Here is a 23647-nt window from a genome sequence, read left to right as displayed (position 1 = left end):
CAAAGCTATACAGACAAAATCTCCCACAGAAGCATACACATACACACTCACAAAAAAAGGAAAAGGGGAAAAAATAATAAATCTTGCTCCTAAAGTCCACTTCCTCAATTTGGGATGATTCGTGTCTATTCAGGTATTCCACAGATGCAGGGTACATCAAGTTGATTGTGGAGATTTAATCCGCTGCTCCTGAGGCTGCTGGGAGAGATTTCCCTTCCTCTTCTTTGTTTGCACAGCTCCCGGCATTCAGCTTTGGATGTGGCCCCGCCTCTGCGTGTAGGTCGCCGGAGGGCGTCTGTTCTTCCCTCAGACATGATGGGGTTAAAGGAGCCGCTGATTCGGGGGCTCTGGGTCACTCAGGCCGGGGGGGAGGGAGGGGCACGGAGTGCCGGGCGAGCCTGCGGCGGCAGAGCCGACATGACGTTGCACCAGCGTGAGGCGCGCCGTGCGTTCTTCCGGGGAAGTTGTCCCTGGATCCCGGGATCCTGGCAGCGGCGGGCTGCACAGGCTCCCCGGAAGGGAGGTGTGGAGAGTGACCTGTGCTCACACACAGGCTTCTTGGTGGCGGCAGCAGCAGCCTTAGCGTCTCATGCCCGTCTCTGGGGTCCGCGCTGTTAGCCGCGGCTCGCGCCCGTCTCTGGAGCTCCTTTAAGCAGCGCTCTTAATCCCCTCTCCTCGCGCACCGGGAAACAAAGAGGGAAGAAAAAGTCTCCTGCCTCTTCGGCAGGTCCAGACTTTTCCCTGGACTCCCTCGCGGCCAGCCGTGGCGCACTAACCCCCTGCAGGCTGTGTTCACGCCGCCAACCCCAGTCCTCTCCCGGCGCTCCGACCGAAGCCAGAGCCTCAACTCCCAGCCCCGCCCGCCCCGGCGGGTGAGCAGACAAGCCTCTCGGGCTGGTGAGTGCCGGTCGGCCCTGATCCTCTGTGCGGGAATCTCCCCGCTTTGCCCTCCGCACCCCTGGTGCTGTGCTCTCCTCCGCGGCCCCGAAGCTCCCCCCCTCCGCCACCCGCCATTCTGCCCGTGAAGGGGCTGCCTAGTGTTTGGAAACCTTTCCTCCTTCACAGCTCCCTCCCACTGGTTCAGGTCCCGTCCCTATCCTTTTGTCTCTGTTTATTCTTTTTTCTTTTGCTCTACCCAGGTACGTGGGGAGTTTCTTGCCTTTTGGGAGGTCTGAGGTCTTCTGCCAGCGTTCAGTAGGTGTTCTGTAGGAGTTATTCCACGTGTAGATATATTTCTGATGTATCTGTGGGGAGGAAGGTGATCTCCGCGTCTTACTCTTCCGCCATTTTCCCCTAGATCTCCGAGGACTTAGTTCCCAAACCAGCTTCAGCGGCTCCGGCTCTAGCGGCTCCGGCTCCAGCGGCTCCGGCTCCAGCGGCCAGTATGTAATTTTTTAAATCCACCATTATTTTACCATGTCTTCAGGTTGAAAAGAAAATTGTGGTCATGTTTTCCCTGTGGGTTAGTAATTAATCTGTTCCTGCTGGGGCTGATTTTCCACACCTCTTTCATACTGGAAGCTTCTTCCAAAATTAGTTTAATCATTTGGACCGTTCTAAATGAACAATAACCCAACCTTCATTAATAAACACATTACAATTCTCTCACCTGGCTTCCCTGCCTTTTCATCAGGGATGCTCAGGGCTAGTGTCGGGAGAATGTGTGCAATCTTTCTTCAGCGTCTCTGACTAGAGGCAGGCAAACTCCCTTGGCTAGTTTGCATGTTAAAGGTACTTCTGGCAGGTGTTTTGTTGAAGATCTAAAAGCTCCTCTCTTGTGTGTGTAAGGGCAAACTCTCTTCAGTGACATGAATTAACAGTAAGAAGCATATTCAACAAACTTCAATAACCCTTTGTACCTCTTTTTTAAGCCATAAAACCTATATTAGAGAAAGTTTGGACCTAATGTTCTCTACCATGTCACTCTGCCCTACTTCCCCCAGTTGTCAACAGCATAAAACCTTTTAATGTGTCACTGCTTCCTAATTCTAGCAAACAGGGGTAGAAAACTCCAAGTCCAGTGTTTTAATTATTTTTTAAGTCCTTTTCAATTTCTAATTCCACTTGCAGATCACTCACTTATTTTCTATACAGAACAGAAGTACTTGAATTATGTATAAAACCTTTTAAAAGGCATTTTTCAGATAAAGCACTTTGTATTATTAAGCATTGTAAAATTATTATTGCAGACCACTTTTATCATGTAGCTCATTTTAAATGGGCCAGAATATTTTAATCATCCAAGAAAAGCCATAGTTTATAGCTTAAAATTGAAAATATATCTGCACATTTTTTCCATAAAATATGCATGCATGATTTTCAGCTCCATTTAACTAATGTGTTTTGGAAATATGTTACAATAGTAAACGCAACAAATCTCAGACAAGGAAGAAAGGTAATATAAAAAGTGTGATTAACAGCAATATATATTTTTTTCATTTTGCAGAAGTCCCTATTTCGAAATATGAATCATTTTACATAGATAACCTCTGTATTTCTGTGCCGTTTATCTGAACTGTAGTGTATTACAACTCTAGGTGCAGAATTGCAAATTACATCAAAGAAACAGTCAAAACAACATAAATTACCCATAATGCGTTTCAAAGAAAAAATTGCAACTGTTAAAGAATAATCAAAAAAATCAGATAATGCCTACAGCATTATAAGTAGGTTCAGCAATGTAATATATTTGCAATCATATTATTGAAAATTATTTCGTAATTGAACTAGTGATGTGAAAATGAAAGTTGTGAGGTCATTTGGATTGATATTCTTCATAGTCAGCTCCTGGTAACCATCTAAAACATGCATGGTCCTGTATGTAAGACATGTTTCCTTGATGGTTTCACTTTTCTCAGATGTAACTCCACGGTAAAACTGAGCCAGTCTTTAAAATGTGTATTAAGAATTTTGGATGGGAGCACGTTTCTGTAAGGCAAAATTGGTTTGTGGTTTCTACAGTAAGAAAGAGAATTACTGTGCACAGCATAGGAAGTCTAATTTTATGGTTTGCATGGCTGGGTAGTAGCTAGAGTTTTCAGCTCAACCACACATGTCATGAATAACAATATGTGAGATTTACATAGCTATTTCCTCAGTGGAATTCCAAGAACTACATAATCTCATTTAGATTCATAACATCTCTCCCAGGAGCCACGAAGTAGCAAGTATCTCCATTTTAAACAATGGAAAAGGGGGAGGCATATAGAGATTGAACCACGTCTTGCACCAGATAGATTAGAAAGTACTTCCCTAATAATGGCAGAACTTCCAACAATCCCCTTAGAGAGATTCCAAGTGTGCAGACCCTGCTGACCACGTGCAGGTGCCACATTTTCACAGTGGTCAGCTCAGACCACCACTGGAAAACAGACAAGCCTCGGTACTGGGAGAACCAGACTCATGCATGTTCAACACTGTCCCCCAGCTCGTTTCCCCACCTGGACCACTACCAACCACCACCAGCAGCCAAGCTGAGACTCACACCACCTGACTCTATCTCGGGACTGTGCTTCCTAAGGTCTAGCGCTCATCCCTTGGCTCAACCCCTAATGGCTCTGGTCTCCCTAGACTTCGGCTTCTACAAACTACATCTTCTTCCCTGCTTATTCCTATGGATTAGCATATCTAAAAACAGGACTCTCCTCCTCAACTTGGACTTCTGGGCCTCAGCTCTCCTTCCTGGCTTCTCCTTCAACGTGGGAGCTGCTGATCATCTTTCAACCCGGCCAGAGACTCGACGCTCCCACACATTACTCCATAGGACAGACCCTTGCCAGCCTATCGGCAGGCTGGGTCCCCTTGGCCCCGGCTGCCACTCGAGGGCAAGCAGCTCCTGTAGCAGTGGACTCTAGCATACTTCTATATGACGCGGATGGCCTGAACACGGGGCTAAGGAGGACAGAGTCACAGACCAGGTCCCCAGGCAGCCTCGCCATTCTGTGGCCACAGGTGTACCACCCAGCGACCAGCCGGCAATGCTAATCGCCTTCACTTTCCCCCTGTGTTCTTCACTGGGGACACAGGGGGAAAGTGAAGGTGATTAGTGGCTGGACAAACAGCTCTAGGATGTATGTTCTGCAAGCAATGGAATGCAGCATAGTACAATCTTCCTAGGAGATGTGGCATTGTAGAATCATGGTCTTCTTGTTCAAAATCCAACACCATGCTTGTATTGCTCTTGTAATCATCTACATTACCACCAAAACCAAACAAAACAAAAAACGAGCAGCAGCATGGAGGGGGCACTTTTCTTCTGAGAAACAGACCAATTTCCTGAGATACTCTTCTGCTGTGTCAGTGAGCAGCTTGCAAACAAGACCACTTTAAGACAGGCAAGATACTGCCTCTTGTGAAGGTAGAGAGGTCACTTTGACTATTTGACTTGGCCTTAAAAAGTAGCCGCATAGGGCTTCCCTGGTGGCGCAGTGGTTGAGAGTCCGCCTGCCGATGCAGGGGACGCGGGTTTGTGCCCCGGTCCGGGAAGATCCCACATGCCGCGGAGCGGCTGGTCCCGTGAGCCATGGCCGCTGAGCCTGCGCGTCCGGAGCCTGTGCTCTGCAACGGGAGAGGCCACAACAGTGAGAGGCCCGCGTACCACAAAAAAAAAGAAAAAAAGTAGGCCGCATAAATGTTGACATTTTCTCTTGGTGCTGGTCCTCCCTGGCCATTTTCTGACTTGGCTCTACCTTGTTCCCACAGCCTCTCACCATCATTCCAGCCACTTAGCTCTGCCTGCTTTTCAATGCTGGTTACCAATGAGCCAAGCCCAGGCTGAACCAGTTAGTTCCTCAGCCATTAGAACACACCTAAGTTCAATGCCCTAGTGCCCTCCTCAGCAGCCTCTCCCAACTGAACAATTGGTTTAAGTGATTTTCAATCATTGCTCTCCATTTACACTGTCACTCCCAAACTCTCCAAACAAAAAGGAAAAATCAAAGAATTGTATGTGTATTATATATTTTTTTCACTGAACATCCATTTCCCTTATTTTTTCTTTCCAACATAATTTTGCTTTTGTTCGGTATGGAAGTGAACCTAGCTGAAATATTCTCCTTCCCAGACTCCGCTGCAATTAGGGTAGCCCTGAAACCCAGTTCTGAACTACAGTTGCATAAGGAAGTCTTTGGAGAGAGCATCCCTTTCCAAACGCAAAAGACAGACGCAGAGGCAAACAGGTTGGGCCTTTCTTCTTCTAGTATAAAATGTGCATATGGAGCTAGATATAGAAAAGCCAACTTACAATCATTAAGCAGCAAATCTGAAGACAAACCCCATGTTAAGGATGACAGAAGAAGGATAGAAGGAGCTAGGGCTCGGATGCATTGTGGGGATGCTTCCCCAGGTGTGGACTGCCCACCTCTGGACTTCTTATCAGAAAAAATAAATAAAACCCCTATTTGGTTAAGGCACTGTGGTCAGATTTTTCTGCTTTTCTATTACTTGTAATCAAATGGATTCATTCCTACCTAACACTTGCTTTCTTTTTTTCCTATTGAATTTCGACTAGACTGAACTATAATTTTTGCATCCTAATGGTCAAAGCTCAGGGTCTTACTTTCACATTTCTTGGCTTTTTAATTTTTAGCTGTAAACACATTGCAATATTTGACCTACAAGACTCAGGCCTCTTCATCTTTTGCATAAAGTGTAATAATGATAAAGTAAAATAATATTTAAGCATGAATACTTCAATTATACACCCTGGCTTAAACCAAGGGAACATGAAGTAACGCAAAGAGCAAAGCATTTCATCTCAGAAGATCTAGGTTTACGTCCTCTCTTCATTACTCACTAGTTGTATAGCCATGAGCCAGCCACCTAACTCTCTCTAAGTTTCAGTTTCCTTATCTCTAAAATAGAGATAACAATAATGTCTACTCACAGGGTGGCCATTAATGCTCAAAGAAAAAGCACAGAGATGAACAATAGTAGTTATAATTATTGACCATAGTAACTATCTAAGAGTCTTTCTTCATATGAATAAAAATGCATTTTTACCTATTTTCTTTTCTGAATATATTTTCTATAATTTTGGTAATAGCCTTCTAAACATTTCCAGACAGAAGAGAAGGTAAAGGAGCTAGAAGCTACCTTTCTTGTGGATGCTCAGTTCTAATTAGAAGGATTCATCCAGTCATGGATTGGATGCATTAATAATACAATGCATCTGGGACACATTGATAATCACAGCCCATACCAGTGAAGCACAAAAGAGCAGATACCTTCCCCCATGCATGACACAAAAACCAAGCAGCCAAAACCAACTAAAACCAGAAAACTGGAAATTTTGTATATTCATTAAGGGGAATTTCTTTCACTTCATATACTATGAATTTATCTATTCTTCACCATGCCTTACATAGAGATTATCCTCTAGGTTATATGAGTGCGTGCCATATTACTACTATTTTTCAGAAAGTATAGAAAAATTTAAAAGTATTTGTAAAATTTATCTCCTTCCCTTTCCTCCTTTCATTTTTCTGCTTGTTAATAATTGGCCATAAATATCCAGGAACTACAAAGATTTGGGAAGAATTTGGTATATATCTTACAAACTTACAGAAGAAAGTACCTAAAACCAAGGACTTAGGGATTCCTAAGGACACTGAGAAGAAGTGCATGTTTCCAAGCATCTTCTCACAGTGACAACAGTTTTCCTTAAGTTGTCATTGTCATTTCCATAATGCTTCGATCCTGTGATTTTAAAGTGCGTGTATTGTCTGCAATATGCAGCACTGTGCTGATGAGGGCTACAAATGTTTCCTTGTAGAGTTTAGGCTTTTGTTCTTTCTGTCAAGGTTGGTAAGTGTCACTGTCTTCATTTCTGCCTGCATTTCATGAGGATCTGGACATTAACTTCTGTACCAATTTCTATGAATACTCATTGCATCCTTGTTGATCATCAAGGCTGACAAGGTTAAACTTGAGAACGTGAAAGTCGACTGAAAGCAGATTGGAGAAGTGTGCTCAGGGAAGTGTCTGGATGTTCCCAAGCCTGTGGGAGGAGGATGCTAGCGGCCCTCCTGGCATCCCTGAAGCCTGAATCCAGCCCCCGCACCTAGTCTCCAGCTCTGACCCTGAGTCCAATCTTGTCACATTTCCTGCTGGTTCTCAACACTGAGTCACAGTGTTGCATAAAGGAAAGCACGTCATATGGAGTTGGACAGAGAGGATATTTGTACAACTACTTACCTTCTCTAAAATGCCATTTCTTCTTCTACTTACCTGCTATAAAATGTAAAAATTACCAACAATATATGGGCATCTTCTCAAGTTTCTGGGCTAGGGAATAGAGGAGTTTAAATGGTATGGCTCCTCCCAAAATCAACTTGTTATCAAGAGCCTTAAAAATATCTAGATCATTTGACCAGGAAATTTCACTTTGGGGACTCTATCCTGAAGAAGTAATCTGAAATGCATTTTCCCAAGTTTGTGCTCGCCAGTGTCCTTCTCCCAAAACTCTCTCTTAACACACTGACCCTGCAGTTTTCCTCCTGTCTTCCAGTCCCAGCTCTCTTTTTTTCTTATTACATAAGTCTACTTCCTTCTCTTGGTGGCAAGGTTTCTTCTCTAAGGAGAAGACAAATGCAGAGTTCTCTTTGGCAATCGGGAAAGGGGTGGACACTTACCTCCTCATGCATCTAAAAAAGAAAATAATCTCCTTTTTTATTGGAGGGAATCTAATCACAGGATATTTAATGCTTTGAGCATAAAGACATCCTGCCTAATTGTCCTCTTCCTTCTTTCACTCAACAAGTATTTATTAAAATACCTACTATGTGCCAGGTGCTGTTCTAGTTGCTGGGATATAGTTAGTGGGGGAGGCAGGCAATAAGTGAAAGATGGGAATGACAAGATCAAATTTACAATGTACAGGAATCACCCTGGCTGTAGTATATAAAATAGACTTTGGGGGGTGGGGGAGGATGGAGATCAATAACAGGCTGTGGGCTTCCCTGGTGGCGCAGTGGTTGAAAGTCCGTCTGCCGATGCAGGGGACGTGGGTTCGTGCCCCGGTCCGGGAAGATCCCACATGCCGCGGAGCGGCTTGGCCCGTGAGCCATGGCCGTTGAGCCTGCGCGTCTGGAGCCTGTGCTCCGCAACGGGAGAGGCCACAACAGTGAGAGGCCCGCGTACCGAAAAAAATAAAATAAAATAATGAATAAATAAATAAATAAATAAATAAATAAAAATAACAGGCTGTAGTAGAAGTGGTCTAGGAGGCAGGTGGTGCTGCTCTGGACCAGGATGGAAGCAGTAGAAATGGTGGAAGTGCTTGCATTCAGAATGTATTTTTTTTAATTGACGTATAGTTGATTTACAATGTTGTGTTAGTGTCTGCTGTACAGCAAAGTGATTCAGTTATACATATGTATACATTCTTTTTTAATATTCTTTTACTTTACAGTTTATCATAGGATACTGAACATAGTTCCCTGTGCTATACAGTAGGACCTTGTTGTTTATCCATTCTACATATAATAGCTTACACCTGCTAACCCCAACCTCCCAATCCATCCCTCCCCCAACGCCCTCCCCCTTGGCAACCACAAGTCTGTTCTCTATGTCTGTGAGTCTGTTTCTGTTTCATAGATAGGTTCATTTGTGTCATATTTTAGATTCCACATATGAGTGATATCATATGGTATTTGTCTTTCTCTTTCTGACTTACTTCACTTAGTATGATAATCTCTAGTTGCATCCATGTTGCTGCAAATGGCATTATTTCGTTCTTTTTTATGGCTGAGTAGTATTCCATTGTATGTATGTACCACATCTTCTTTATCCACAGAATGTATTTTAAATGTAGTACTGACACGATTTGCTGACACACTGGATGTGAAGGTATGAAGAAAAACAATGATAAATGATATCAATGATAAACAATGATAAACTCCATAGCTTAGTTTGACTCAGCACTTACTTGTGCCAAGTTCTGTTCTAAGCACTTTAATTCTCATGATAAGTCTGTGAATTAAATATAATTATTATGCCCGTTTTATGGATGGGAAGCCTGAGGCACAGAGAGGAAAAGTAACTTGCCCAGGATCACACAGCAAATGAGCTAGTAAGTGGCAAAGCTGGCATTCAAACCCTGACAGTCTGCTCTGATTCTCCCCAAGTGGGTCCCATGATCTTGGAGTTGGTGGGGGAGAGGGGGTGACAAGTTTTTAGGAGTCCACTTTGGTGTACATTTCAAGCCACATTATTAACTGAGCTGTAAGAGTAATAAAGCTATTCGGTTGCTCCACTCGGGCTCCTGTGTCTGCTTCTCAACTGGTTCAGAATTTAGAAGGAAAGGGTTGTAAATTACTGGCTCCCTCAGAAAGCCCGACACTAACCTTGTCCAATTTTACTGAGGTAGGATAAAGGATTGAAATTAGATAACCCCATCTTTCCAATTTACTCCAAACTGGGGACACTTAGCTCCATTAGGGAGCATTCAGGTTTCCCTTGTGCAAGGACTAGCCTTTCTTCCTCAACACTTGGACCATCACCATATCAACATCTCCCTCAGTCTTCTTGGTCCTCCGGCAGCCTTACCCACAGCTCAAATTTCTCATACAATTCAGGTTTCCTCCCATAGTGAGTGAGACTAGAGGAAGGCAGGAGTCCCTTGCTGATGGGTTAGCCCAGGGTCTCCAAGGGCCGAGACACCCAGTTATACATCTTATCCATCGTTCAGCCTCCAAGTGCACTCCTCTTGTCCATGAGCACACGATAGCCCACTTTGCTCTCTCATCTCACTTTACTGTAACCTTATACTCAAAAGCAAAAGCTTTCAACAATTACTTATTGAGTACCGTTTGTGCACCTAGAATTTAGCAGCAGATGAGAGATAAATATGGCTTTTCTGTGTCTGTGCGTGCTTAGAATTCATTCAGCCTGTGTTAAACGGCTGTAAGGTATGTGAATCTATTTCCCTCCTCTAAATCCCAGACAAGCTGAGTGCCACTCAGGACTAAGCCTGAAAAGTTTACTCTATGTTCAAAAATACAAAGGCCCTTACAGTTTTCTAATAAATAATGATTTAGATTAGAGATTTTACCTAAGCTCCTTGGATAGCTTTCATGGGGCCTACAAATCTTCTGATATTGTGTGCAAATTTTTGTGTGCATATACGTCTGTGCATTTTTCTGTGGAAAAGTTCTTTAGAATCTCCAGACCTCCATGAACCAGAAAAGGTGAAGAAACCATTGCTTTAGAGCAACTTCTAATGAACAGACTCCTAAGGTAGAATCTGGTAGGGTTTCCTCACACTCTGAGTCCTGGGGCTCTGGTCATACCATTAGGAGACATCAGGTCAACTGGATGCAAGAGCACTATGGGTACTGAACCTAGAGCACTATGGGTTCTGAACCAAGAGCACTATGGGAACTGAACCTAGAGCACTATGGGTTCTGAACCAAGAGCACTATGGGAACTGAACCTAGAGCACTATGGGTTCTGAACCAAGAGCACTATGGGAACTGAACCTAGAGCACTATGGGTTCTGAACCAAGAGCACTATGGGAACTGAACCTAGAGCACTATGGGTTCTGAACCAAGAGCACTATGGGAACTGAACCTAGAGCAATATGGGTACTGAGCCCACAAGGTCTTCTCCTGCCTGTCGTCTTGCACAGCGACTGCTGAAGGCATTTCCCTCAGGCTTTCTCTCCTTCAAAACTCCCCTTCCTACTCTTCCATGTAGCAGAAGAAAGAGGTAGACAAGAAATCCACACACTGAGAGCATAAAAATCTATGATTAGACTCTCTCCAATCAAAAAGAAGTAAGTTTCCCTTTCACTTTTTATTTTAATTTAGTAAATTAAAAATTCAAAATTTTAGTATGACTTTATTATAACTTGACTTGTAGCACAAAAACAGCAAAGAGGCAGTGAAACACTATCAGTGTCTCAATTTGAAGAGTCTTTTTTCAAATATCCTGGAAGGTGCGGGACCATATAAAAATTCACGATATAATGACAAACTCACCATAGCTACAACGGGTCACTCTTTTGCTAAAATAAGGTGCTTATATTCACGTCTTGATAAATTTAAAAAATAACTCTCCCACTTTCCTCAATTTTCTGTATTTTCTCCTCCTTCTCTGAATATAAATACCCACCTTGCTATACTTCTGTTGCTTTCTTAAACTGTATTTTTTAAATTGGCAAATACACACATCTCCAAAGGGGAGAAAGACATGCTAACAATTTGCCCAGAATTTCACATGCCGAGGCACAGGCTGGGGTTTCCTTTTTACTCTTAAGGAAGTGAAATATCAACTTTCTAAGTGAAAGCTTCTAGAGGGGCAGCTTGAAATTTATACACAATGACACCCTAAACAACTCACCAGGGAAAATGGTTGCAACCTACAGCTGGTACAAACAGCCTGCAATTCAAAACGTTCTCAAAGCTATTTCTTAGCAGGACCTACAACTCCTAAAACAATCATTTTTCCAATCTTTCGTTTAAGGTTTTGGTTTTATAGAATTGATTTAGAGTAAATCTGTGACAGGATGACAGAGAATATGGTGTCCCTTTCCACTGAGAGCTAATGTAAGAGAGTTCAAGATATGAATTTGGGAGCACAGGGGGCTACAGCCTGGCAGCAAACTTCCTTTTCAGGAGAAATTTTCTCTTCTCTGGTGGCCTCTTTGGTTATGGAAGGGAAAGCACACGATAGCATGATCAAGGACAAAACAAGAGAGAGCTGAATTGTTTTACATCTTTTTATGAAAGGAATTGTAAGTTGCCAAGAGCAAGGAGGGGATTGCAGATTAAAGAGACAAAGAGAGGAGAGAAGGAGGAAGAGGAAAGTGGCAGTTGGCCGAAGGCCAGGGAGCTAGACTTTTCAAAACAGGAGGAACAAATATTCAATTTTAAGTCATCTGCTATAGGTATTTTGTTTCAGTGCAACTCCCAGTTTTACCATAAAATCCCTATGAAATTCCCTGCTTTTATGACTGGTGTCCAAGGTAAATGAAGGAGAAGACATGATGTTCTGCATTTTGATTGACTCGGGGCATAAACAAGGGGACAGACACAGGAGTCAAGATGACAGTGAATTTGAAAATTCTGAAAAGCAGGAAATAGACCAATAAATGGCTAAGAGGACCAAGTCTTCCCCTGGGAATCGTCAGATGCTGTGTCAGGCTTTGTCAGACAAGCAGAACCACCGTGTGGGATTTACGGTAAGGATCACACCTTCCACGACGGTGGGAGCTGCTGAGGAATTCTACGGGAGGCTGTTGCCTCCTTGTTCGCCGTGGGCCTGAAGTCTCTGGAGAACCTCAGGACCAGCGGCTGGGAAGAAAAGCTGGGAGAGCGAGAACACCCTGGAACCCAAAGGACAAACTGGAGCCCTCACGCCGTGCCACCTCCAACAGCACAGGTGGCCTGCAGAGGGCGCTGGCACTCTTCACCACGGAGCCACACACACGCCTGGCCCAGGCCTCCGGGAAGCTGAAGGAGGTGATCGAGCAGGAGCTGAAGGAGCTACGGGCTTGCGGCTTGTGCTCTAACAAGATGTGCCAGCAGATCGGTGACAACGTGCCTGAGCGCCAAGGCTGACCGGCGCCCCGTGCTTAACTTCAATAACTAGTGGCTCACCGCGGGCAGTGCTGAAAGGAATCACTCCCATTTTCACAGGGTTTTCCTGGACCCGTGGATCCTAGTGATACAAGAAATAGCACGATATACCGGTCACTGATTTAGAGCATATATCGCATCCTGGAGGGCTGGATCTTAACCCTGCAAGGTGTTGCTACGCAGCTGGCGTGGAAACTAAATCTGCAAACTAGAATGCTAGTCTGGCATTCTGACTGGCCAGTGACCTCCAGTGATGAGGAACACAGCAAGATCAATAAATTCCATTAGCACCAGTCCATGGCTGCACTTCAATTACTAGTAAATGAGTTCCTTGGTCAGGAGCAATGCTGTGGGAATACCTCGACATGAATCGTATTATCTAAGTCCACAGATGGTGGTTTTAGCCAAAGCACTGAAGGCAAGGAAAACAAACTCATATCAGGAGTGTCACTTCCAGTAGGAACCAAGTACTGCCTCTTCCAAGATGGATGTGGTCCAGTGTAATCAACCTGCGACCAGGTGGCTGTCTCCTCATCCTGGGGAATGGTGCCATCTCGTAGGGCTCAGAGGTGATCTCTGCCATTGGCGGGTTGGGCCCTCAGCAGTCACTGTAAACAGATCAGCCTTAGTGAGTGGAAGTCCACGTTGCTGAGTCCATGCATAATCTCCATCTCTGATGGCATGGCCACTTTGTTCATGAGCCCATTGGGCAAGGATGGGGTGACTGGGGAAAGAGCCTGACTGACATCCACAGAGCAGGGCATCTTGTCCACCTGACTGTTAAGATCCTCCTCTACTGAGGTTGCTCTTTGATAAACAGTCACATCTTCATGCTCTGCGACCATTCAGAAAGATCTATCCACACACCTCCTTGTCACCAAATTTCCAGTTGTGCTGCTTCTTAGGCAGACACATTCTAGTCCATAATGCTGACCATCTAGTCAAACCATTAACCACTGTCTATGAGTCAGCATAGAGCCATATCTCAGGGCATTTCTTCTTCTAGGAAAAATAAATCACTAGATGCGCTCCTCGAATTACTATCCAACAATAGGACTTCGCTTCACCACTGCACTTCAGAGCCACCTCAGAGGGGGCCAGCAGTACTTACTGAGCTACCTGCTTTGGTCTGTGCCAGCGTATCATGCAGATCTATAAACTGGGCCTGAATTTTATTCTTCCTCAGTTAACATGAGTCATAGGGAACTCTCTATGAGGCCAAACGTGTGGGATGAGAAAGAGGAGGCAAGACAGCAAGAGTAGGGGCCACGGGCATCTGGGTCTCCTGCTCATTCGACTTACCTTCAGGACCTGCTCAGGCTGTGCTACATGCCCAGCTTTATGGTTTGCTGGGCCAACACTCAGGCAGCTCAGGCTCATTTGATGGCCCATGGCTAAGTGTTGAGTCTCTAGTAAGGCCTAGTAACAAGCCATAACCCGTTTCTCAAAAGAAGAATAGCCATCTACAAAAGATGGCGAGCTTCGCTCCAGAATTCTAAAGGCAGCATACGCTGTGATTCACCTGGGGGGGCCGCCAAAGCACCACCCACATCTGGATCCACACAGATGCTTCAAGTACCGCTGGATCCGCTAGGTCGCTTGGCCGAGCGCTCTACACAGCAGCCTGGACCTATTACAAAGCCTTCTCTTGCTGGGTGACATTTTGGCTCATTTCTACAATCACCTGATAAACAATCACACATGATATACAATCACACATGATATAGAATCACTTGTATTTCTTCTCTGCTAATCTAGAACTTATGTAAGGAAAAGGGGGCTATTTAATTTGTGTTCCTCAAACACTCTAAAAGATGGGATGTGGGGACTCTGGCTTTTCTTATTTCAATATATATGGAAAGGGTAGCTCCACGAGGCTGGAGCTCTTCAGGACACCCAGTGACATGTGTAAGATACAGGTCCTAAAATGGAGGAAAGGGCCAAACCTTTGATGACCATAAGACCACTTATCTGATGCCAAAACCACTTACCACAAAGTAAAAATTCAGTTAATCATCTCTTTGGTCTTTTTCACTGCACTAAGCATCCAGTTTGACTGACGGCCCATCAGTCAGTTTAGTCCCACAGCCTGTAAATAACAACCCTGTGCTTCCACGAAGAGGAGGGCCTTCTGTGAAATGGAGAATCATTTCGACTATGTGAACATTATAGTTTCCAGCTCTTTGCTTCTTATCATATTTACTTTGTATTCTTTCAGGCCAACCTGAATAAAAATGCTAATTTAACCCAGTTTAAAAACCAAAGAGGACAGAGATTTCACTTGAAATGGGATCGTTTTTATTCTTGTCTCTCTGCCTCGGACATAGACATGTAATATTTAAATGCTACTCCCTGTGAGGTCTGGACTTTCTGTACTTCGTGGCTGCGACAGAATTCAAATTTCGAATTCCACCTTGTGTGAAAATAGCATTTCGAAGTGTGTGCCCCGGGAGAATAATAATAAACCTGGGTCTTGGAATTTTTTAAAATGGACTTTTTTCTTCAGAGGTCTCTTAAAATATGATTCATCCTCTCTCCTAGACACCGGGAATTCAGCAATGATGCTTTTCACTTTCTCCCAAGTTTAGTCTGAATCTGTTACCAAATGACTCATGGTAAGCGGAATGATTAACGGCAAAATGAAGATGATTGTGTCTGCATTTAACACTAATTATAATATTTTATAATATGCTAACCTTATCCTTTTATTCTAATTTAAAATGTTATATTAATTGTCTCTAATTATAATTTGAGTACTTAAAACATGTCTGTTGTTTTCCTTTGTTGCTAGTATAATCCTGAAAACACCTGCCCACAATCTACTAAATACTAGGGTTGCAGTGATTGATAGTAACAAATTCTGTGAAATCACTTTTTATCCTTAAGCAGTCTGAACAAATTGGGCCATTAAAACATCTTAGCTTAAATGCTACACTGCTCTGGAATGTTTCATAAGGTTGCATAAAATCTGTCACTTCGCATCCCATAATTCGCATAAGGCGACAAACGCAGGGCAGGGTTTAACCACTTAGTGTCCACGACTGACTGTGGCCTGGGAAAGCTTAGTGGGCATGTTTTTCATTAAAAATTTATAAAATTATGGAAATACTAGTTTTAAGATTTTCTTTAAAGATGATTTTCTTGTTTGAGTTCTCCCAGACTTTTTTCACAGTCTCTATTGTAATAGTATTCAAATGACTTCCTGAAAGAGAACTGACTTTTCCTGAAAGTGTAAATATAGAACTTACACTTCCTGAAAGAGAAGTGTAAGTTCTATATTTTGACATATGCCAGAATGACCAGCTAATTTCTGCTTTAATTAGGGTTGGCTCTTTTGCTGTAGACTATTTATATGACTAAAAATGTAATTAACAGAAAGGTAGAAACGTTAAGAAAATCATTATTACACCTCTATTTAGCTTTTGTTTTCAAAGTTTGCTATGGTCTGTTTTTATGAATTGGGACGTTCTGCCTCGGTTGAAAATATTAACAGATTAAGGAAATTTGAATTTTACATCAGGAAGTTAGAATTGGCAAGTATTTTCAAGTCGTATATCATTGCGTCATTGGCATATGTGGCAACAAGATATCCCCCAAACTTGAAGACAAGGCTAAACGTGAAATTGAAAAAACTTTTTTTTCTTCAATAACTAAAATAAATTGCTGGAAAAGGTAACCCCATCCTAAGCAATAATTTGAAAAAAATGGCTGAGGAGTTTCAGTGCACCCAAACTCCTGTCATAATTTCAGAAGACAAGGAGTCTATTTGCAGCATGCTCAGTTGCATGATGAAAGAATGTTTTACTGGAAGAGTAAGCTTGATGGCTAGAAAAATGCAAAGACTTACTACCCAGAACCCTTGGCGGATACCTTCTTAGAGTAGAAATGGATGCACCAGGATCTCATAATTCAAAGACACCAGACACCAAGTCACCCAGCCAGCCCCCTGGCTCTAATTCCATGCTGCTACCACCTCTTTGGTGTAATCTGGCTTCTCAAGTGAATTTTTGACAGAAGTTACTGTTGAACCACAGAGATAATATTCAAGTCCCCTGGATGTTCATTTATTCCACAGATACTAACTGAGCAACATCTATGTAGCAAGTACCCTGCCAAGCACTGGGCAATATGGTAGTAAACTGGAAGTCTAGCCAGAGAGAAGACATTAAACAAATTAGCATACAAATTAATGAATGATTATAAATTTTATTAAGTGCTATGAAGGAAAGTAAGAAACAATAACTAGAAGGACTTTCTTTGAATAGGAAGATCAGGAAGGGCCTCTGTGTGGAAGAGATGTTTAAGTTGAAATTTGAAACATGTAGTAACCAAGCAAAGGGTTGGGAAGGAACGCCACTAGCAGGGGGACCTGGAGGCAGGAGGGGCTTGGAACAGGTGGGTCAGGATCTGAGAAAATACTAGTGTGAATAAAGGAGAAGGGGAAGCAGGAGTGGTCTTGCGATGAGGTGGAGCATGAGGTGAGGCTCAGAGCAGGCAGGGCCAAACTCCTTCCAGTTTCTACTTTATTCTGATGGTGACCAGCCACAGAAGGACTTACAGACTGAAGGGGGCGTGATCCGATGGATGGATGTTCCTTAAAGATCACTCTGGTCGTCCTGTGGAGAAAGGACTGAAGGGGAGAAGAGCGGAGGTGGGGAAGCAAGCTGGGAGCTATTGTGGACTAGCTCCCAGGTGGGATATAAAGATGCTGTGACCTAGGATGGAGAGAAATTGTTGTCAACTATAAATTATTAAAATGGTATTTCAGCTTACCCATCAGTCTCTTCTGAGTTTCCACAGGGTTTCCATGCCCAACTCCGACTGCAATGTCAAAATACAGATTCTGCACTTGTAAAGCTGAGGGCTGCACTCCAGAACAGAAGAACTACACCCAGCTTCCACTTACCCAGGCTCAGTCTGGGTGACTGGCAAGCCACCCTGGTTGCCACCCTTACCTGCTCTCACTCCAGATGCACCACTTCAAAAGGGACAAGCCCTTAAGTCAATTCCTTGGGAACAGGAGTGTATAAAGAACGTGAATTCACTTTGTTATAAAGCAGAAACTAACACACCATTGTAAAGCAATTATACTCCAATAAAGATGTTAAAAAATAAATAAATAAAACTACTTCTTGAAAAGTCAAAAAAAAAAAAAAGAACGTGAATAAGTGAGTTTGTCACTTGTTCCTCCTGTGGTGAACATTGGTCCCCTTTGTAGCTGTAACGAGTCATTTATGTCAAATTTAAGACTGTGATCCCCATGAGAAAACCTCTGTTCCCAACCAGTCATCTCCTAACTCATAATAACAGCTATCAAACACTCACCATGTATCAGACCCTGTTCTGAGCACTTTACGTGAATCCACCCATCTCTGGCCTTTAAACAGCCCTGGGCCCTCTATCTGGACTCACTCCCTAAATGAGCTCATCCACTCGCATGGCTTTTAATGCCATCTATATGCTGCCAACAATGCCAGATCTTTCCAATGTCAACAGTAGGAGATTTATATAAAATCTCAATGACATGTTTAAAATTAAAATCGTTTTTTTCCTAATTATACATGCTCACTGTAAAATATTCAGGAGATATATAAATGTATATGGAAGAATAAATACCACGTGAAATCCCATTGCTCTGCACTGGCCACCATTAACATTTGGTGACCTTATTTTTACGCACCAGCGCCTCTTTTTACCTACACGTGCACACAAGCATAATTATACCTAAGTAGACTATTATACATGCTATTTTTCACCATGGACAACTTTTTATGATTTTTTCCCTTGCCTTCCCATGCCCCCTTTTTGATTTTTCACCATTGGTACAAATAGTTTCAAAAACACTCTGTGGGCCAGATAAAACAGGTCCAGCTTACATATCCTCAATTCGTCATTTTTACCTTACACATACCCTGACTCATTTCATGTTCTGTGTTTCTCGGTTCAAATTTTCTAGACAAAAAAAATCTAGTATTCCACTGGACAAACCACTGACCAGTCTACTCCTAGTCTATGCAGCTATGGAGGAGACCTAAGCCTGATTCTTTACTGTGAGCTAAGGGTAAGGGCAGATCCCGGACAAGGGAGCTGGGAGCTGGAGAAGCCTCGAAAACATTTCTGCTTCGTGCTAGTAGTCCAGGAGACTGCCTAAGAGCAAGATCTGTGGAGTCAGACTAGATTTAAATCTCAAATCTGCCAATTTACTGTGTAACCTTGAGCCAGTTACTTAACCTCTCTGTGCTTAATTTCTTTTATCTGGAAATTGAGAATCATGAAAGCACCTAACCTGTAGGGTTTCTTCTGAGGATGTAAGTGTAAAAGGCTTAGAACAGTATTTGGCCCATGGTAAGTATTAGATAAATTATAGCTAATGGTAATATTATTTTTTTCTTTATTTTTCCCTTTATCTGAAGAGTTTACTAATGCAACAGCTTCCACTCAGCACACTGAGAAAGGCTCTTTTCTACATGACAGTTATCTCTGTAATATAACAAGGAGAATTCGTTTATATTTTAGGAAATTGTGACCTCCAAAACATCTATTGTGCTTCTGTTTTCAGTGGTTTCAGACTAACCAAGCTTCTACCAATAGTTTCTGCTATTAGTTGACATGACTTTTGTAAAGAATGAACTTTCATTCAAAAGTGAGGCAGGGACTTCCCTGGTGACGCAGTGGTTGAGAATCCGCCTGCCAATGCAGGGGATATGGGTTCGAGCCCTGGTCAGGGAAGATCCCACATGCCTCGGAGCAGCTAGGCCCATGGGCCACAACTACTGAGCCCATGCACCTAGAGCCCGTGTTCTGCAACAGAGAAGCCACCACAATGAGAAGCCCGCGCACCACAACGAAGAGTAGCCCCCGCTCACCTCAACTAGAGAAAGCCTGTGTGCAGCAACAAAGACCCAACGCAGCCAAAAAAAAAAAAAAAAAAAAAGTGAGGCAGAAAGGACTTTCATGGTGGTCCAGTGGTAAAGAATCCACCTTCCAATGCAGGGGATGTGGGTTTGATCCCTGGTCAGGGTACTAGGATCCCACATGCCGCGGGGCAACTGAGCCCACGTGCCACAACTACTGAGCTCACACGCCTTAATTAGAGAGCCTGCGTGCCACAAACTACAGAGCCCACGTGCCCTGGAGCCTGCATACCACAACTAGAGGAGAGAAAACCTGCATGCCACAACTAGAGAGAAGCCTGTGTGCCACAATGAAAGATCCTGTGTGCCACAACTAAGACCCAACACAGCCAAAAATTAATTAATTAATTAATTTTTTTTTTTTTTAAGTGAGGCAGAAGACAACTAATAAGGACCTACTATATAGCACAGGGAACTCTACTCAATACTCTATAATGGCCTATATGGGGAAAGAATCTAAAAAGAGTGGATATACATATATGTATAACAGATTCACTTTGCTGTACACCTGAAACTAACACAATACTGTAAATCAACTATACTCCAATAAAATTTTTTTTTTTTAAAAGGTGAGGTAGGGCTTCGCTGGTGGCGCAGTGGTTGAGAGTCCACCTGCCAATGCAGGGGACGCGGGTTCATGCCCCGGTCTGGGAAGATCCCACGTGCCGCGGAGCAGCTGGGCCCGTGAGCCATGGCCGCTAAGCCTGCGCGTCCGGAGCCTGTGCTCTGCAATGGGAGAGGCCACAACAGTGAGAGGCCCGTGTACCGCAAAAAAAAAAAAAAAAAAAAGGTGAGGTAGACTTGCTTCCTATCCTCAAGGATACTTCATCTTAGTGGAGGAGTTAAAATATATCATCAACAACTGTAATACAAGTAGAAAGTAATAGGTGTCATTAAAATGTAGTAAGTAAGCCCTTGTAGAAACCCTGGTCACATGCTTCCTCCTTAGATTGAAATTTAATCCAACTACACTCTTCAACAAATTAAGGATAATTGTTGCTAACAGAGTTATATAGACTATATCACAGGGATGAAACTTTCACACTATGTATTGGTCAGAAAAGAATAGTTTATAGTGCAGTAACAAATAAGCCAAAAGTTGCAGTAGCTTCTAAGGAGGAAGTTTCCTTCTCACTCATCGTAAGTTGACAAGGAGGGTCTGCTCACCATGGTCACTCACGGGTGTAGGCGGACATAAGCTCCATTTCAACATGTGCTTCCACAGGAGTAAAAGGTAGAGTTTTGGGGGGTTTTTTGTTTGTTTGTTTGTTTTTGCGGTACGTGGGCCTCTCACTCTTGTGGCCTCTCCCGCCGCGGAGCACAGGCTCCGGATGCGCAGGCTCAGGGGCCATGGCTCACGGGCCCAGCCGCTCCGCGGCATGTGGGATCTTCCCGGACCGGGGCACGAACCTGCGTCCCTGCATCGGCAGGCGGACCCCCAACCACTGCGTCACCAGGGAAGCCCTGGGGAGTTTTTAATTTAAAATTCTTTTAAAGCATGGCCAGTCACATTTCTTAACATTTCTGCCTGGAAGAGCCACCCTCCATTTCTGCTCACATTTCATTTATCAAAGCAAGTCACATGGCCGTGCCTGAGCTCAGTAGCATGAGGATACGTAATCCTCCCACCTGGTGGCCACCGCAGGCCTGGGAGCCAAAGCATCAACCACACTAGGACTCACACCTCAGACAAAAAAGTAACTCCCTTTATTTTCTAGCGCTGATCTCCTCTCCCTCTAGAGCCCCATTCCCAGTGATGGTGAAAGATTCCTGTTCAGTACGTCCTCCGATTACTTCTAACCCGGAGTGCCTAAAGACTTTCAGCCATCGTGGCAGCAGGTGGACCAAGGCCCTCAGGCCAGCTCCTTAGCCCTTTTCCTCTGCACCTCTGTGCTCCTCCTGAGCTCTAAGCTGAGCCCTCGAAATCTGGAGCTTGTGATATTTAAAGGGAAGCTTTTAGAATTTAGAGAGTCCTGTTCTTTTCAACAAAGCCTGGCTTTCAATAACTGCCTCACTGTAGATTTAACAAATCTAGTGTAAATGGTATAAATTGGATAATGATAAATCATCTGTGTGAAAACATGGTACTCTATCTTTATGTCTGCACACACTTTTCTTTGACAAGCTTCCACTACCACTTGACAGTAAGAAAACTAAATTTAGTCCAATCCACCAAACCTGGCCCAGTCCAGCAGTCTTCTAATCCACTTCAGGAATTACTGTCTCAGTTAATATCATCCAAGTCTCTTTCCCAGCTTCCCTCTCTTCTCCCTCTGACTCTACACCCTGAGAAAAAGATGGGATTGCAAACCAAGCCAGCCACTGCCCCATTCACTTCCACTGGTGAGCTCTGAGCCCACAGCACTGAAAGGGGGGCTTGGCACAGATGAGATATGCTGCAGGTTGAATACACTCACCCTCATCTTTACTCAAAGGAATGTCAGTGATGTCCCATGTCTTCAGACGACCTTGTCGTACAGATCACTTTGAGTTTGCTGTAATTTCTAGCGAGTAATTCATTTTAAAGCTTTGGGAACTATTATTAATCACAAATTACTTGTGACATACCTCACGAGCAACATATCTCAGTTGGGAACTGCTGCTCCAGGTGAGGGCTGCTGGAATTAGTTAAAAATATTGATGCTAAGCGTTATTAGTAAAAGTTGCAATAACCTTACCTATCCTATCACTTGTATTCAGTTATGTTACAATTTATAATCCACTAAAAAAAAAATCTCTGTTTAATTACCTATGTTTTTTTCTTCAATGATCCAAAGTATTTAAAAGGACAGTATTTATTACCTTTTCTTATCTCAAGCATTCTTCATGTAGCTGCTCATGGTTATTTTGAATATCGTGAATTAACCGCCACCAAGCTTTCATTAGACAGTTTTCAGTCAGGCATGATTTATAAAGGGACTTGTGTCAAAACATGTTTCCATTTGTTCTTCCTGTAGTATAGTTGAGATTGAAATATTATCTTCACTCACCAGCACATGTATGCACATAGAGTTCATATTTGTGACTACTTCTAAAATCATTAGATGGAAAGCAAGTAAAAGTAAAGATACTTAATATAAATGGTTATTCTCAAGACGCACAGCCCATGTTAAAGTATCTGCAGATCTGGTGCTCATCTCAATGGTCAACCAACAGATGGAGCGCTCTGTCTGTCACATTACTTTGGAGCTTCTAAATGTGCCTGGTGGGAATTCCATTACTTGCACCAGCTGTACAGGTGACCTTGCCTTCCACTTGCCAGATTCAGAATACAGGAGGCAATTTTAAGCATGATTTTAAAATACAACATATGCAAATATGCCTGTACTTGACATAGTTACTCTGGTGCCAAAAAATAAAAATAAAAAAACAAAAGCTGTCCTTTTTGCTTTAACCCTTGGAATTATGGGATGTATGGTTTTCCATCTTCTGAGTCTTTCTGCAAAAAGTTATTTAACGCCCTTCTACACTGGGAGAAATTTTTAAGATTTTTTTAGTACCTACGGAAGGAGTTTTTTTTCTGGGGTAAAACTTTATAAAGAGTTCTTATTTTCTTATCAAACAGAATTAAATAATTAAAAGGTGGCATTTGGGAGACATCTGGAGACATTCTCAAGCTAGAAATATCTTCCTTCGGAAGGCCTGAAAGTTCTCCATTAATGATGCATTATTGGGGGCTCAGCAATCTCTGTCTGGGCACCGTTTTTTTTTTTTTTTTTTTTTTTTTTTTTGCGGTACGCGGACCTCTCACTGTTGTGGCCTCTCCCGTTGTGGAGCACAGGCTCCGGACGCGCAGGCTCAGCGGCCATGGCTCACGGGCTCAGCTGCCCTGCGGCATGTGGGATCTTCCCGGACCGGGGCACGAACCCGTGTCCCCTGCATCGGCAGGTGGACTCTCAACCACGAGCGCCACCAGGGAAGCCCCGGGCACCCTTTTTATAAAATGCAGTAAGCAGAGCCAGGATTGAAACCCAGTTCATTGCTGCACCACTCTTGCACTTTTCCCTACTACAAACTGCCTCCCTTTGAGGATGGTCACTAACAAGTAAATGTGAGTTTTTTTCCTAAGTGAGAGGAAAGAAATCAGTACATGAAAACACTGAGTAAGTAGAAATGAGGACCCAGGAAAAAGAGAAAAGGAACAGATAAGGAAG

This window comes from Grampus griseus (assembly GCF_964374135.1).
Source record: "Grampus griseus genome assembly, chromosome: 11".
Lineage (NCBI taxonomy): Eukaryota > Metazoa > Chordata > Mammalia > Artiodactyla > Delphinidae > Grampus > Grampus griseus.
The sequence above is the reverse complement of the archived record's forward strand: the minus strand, read 5'-3'. Positions refer to the sequence as shown.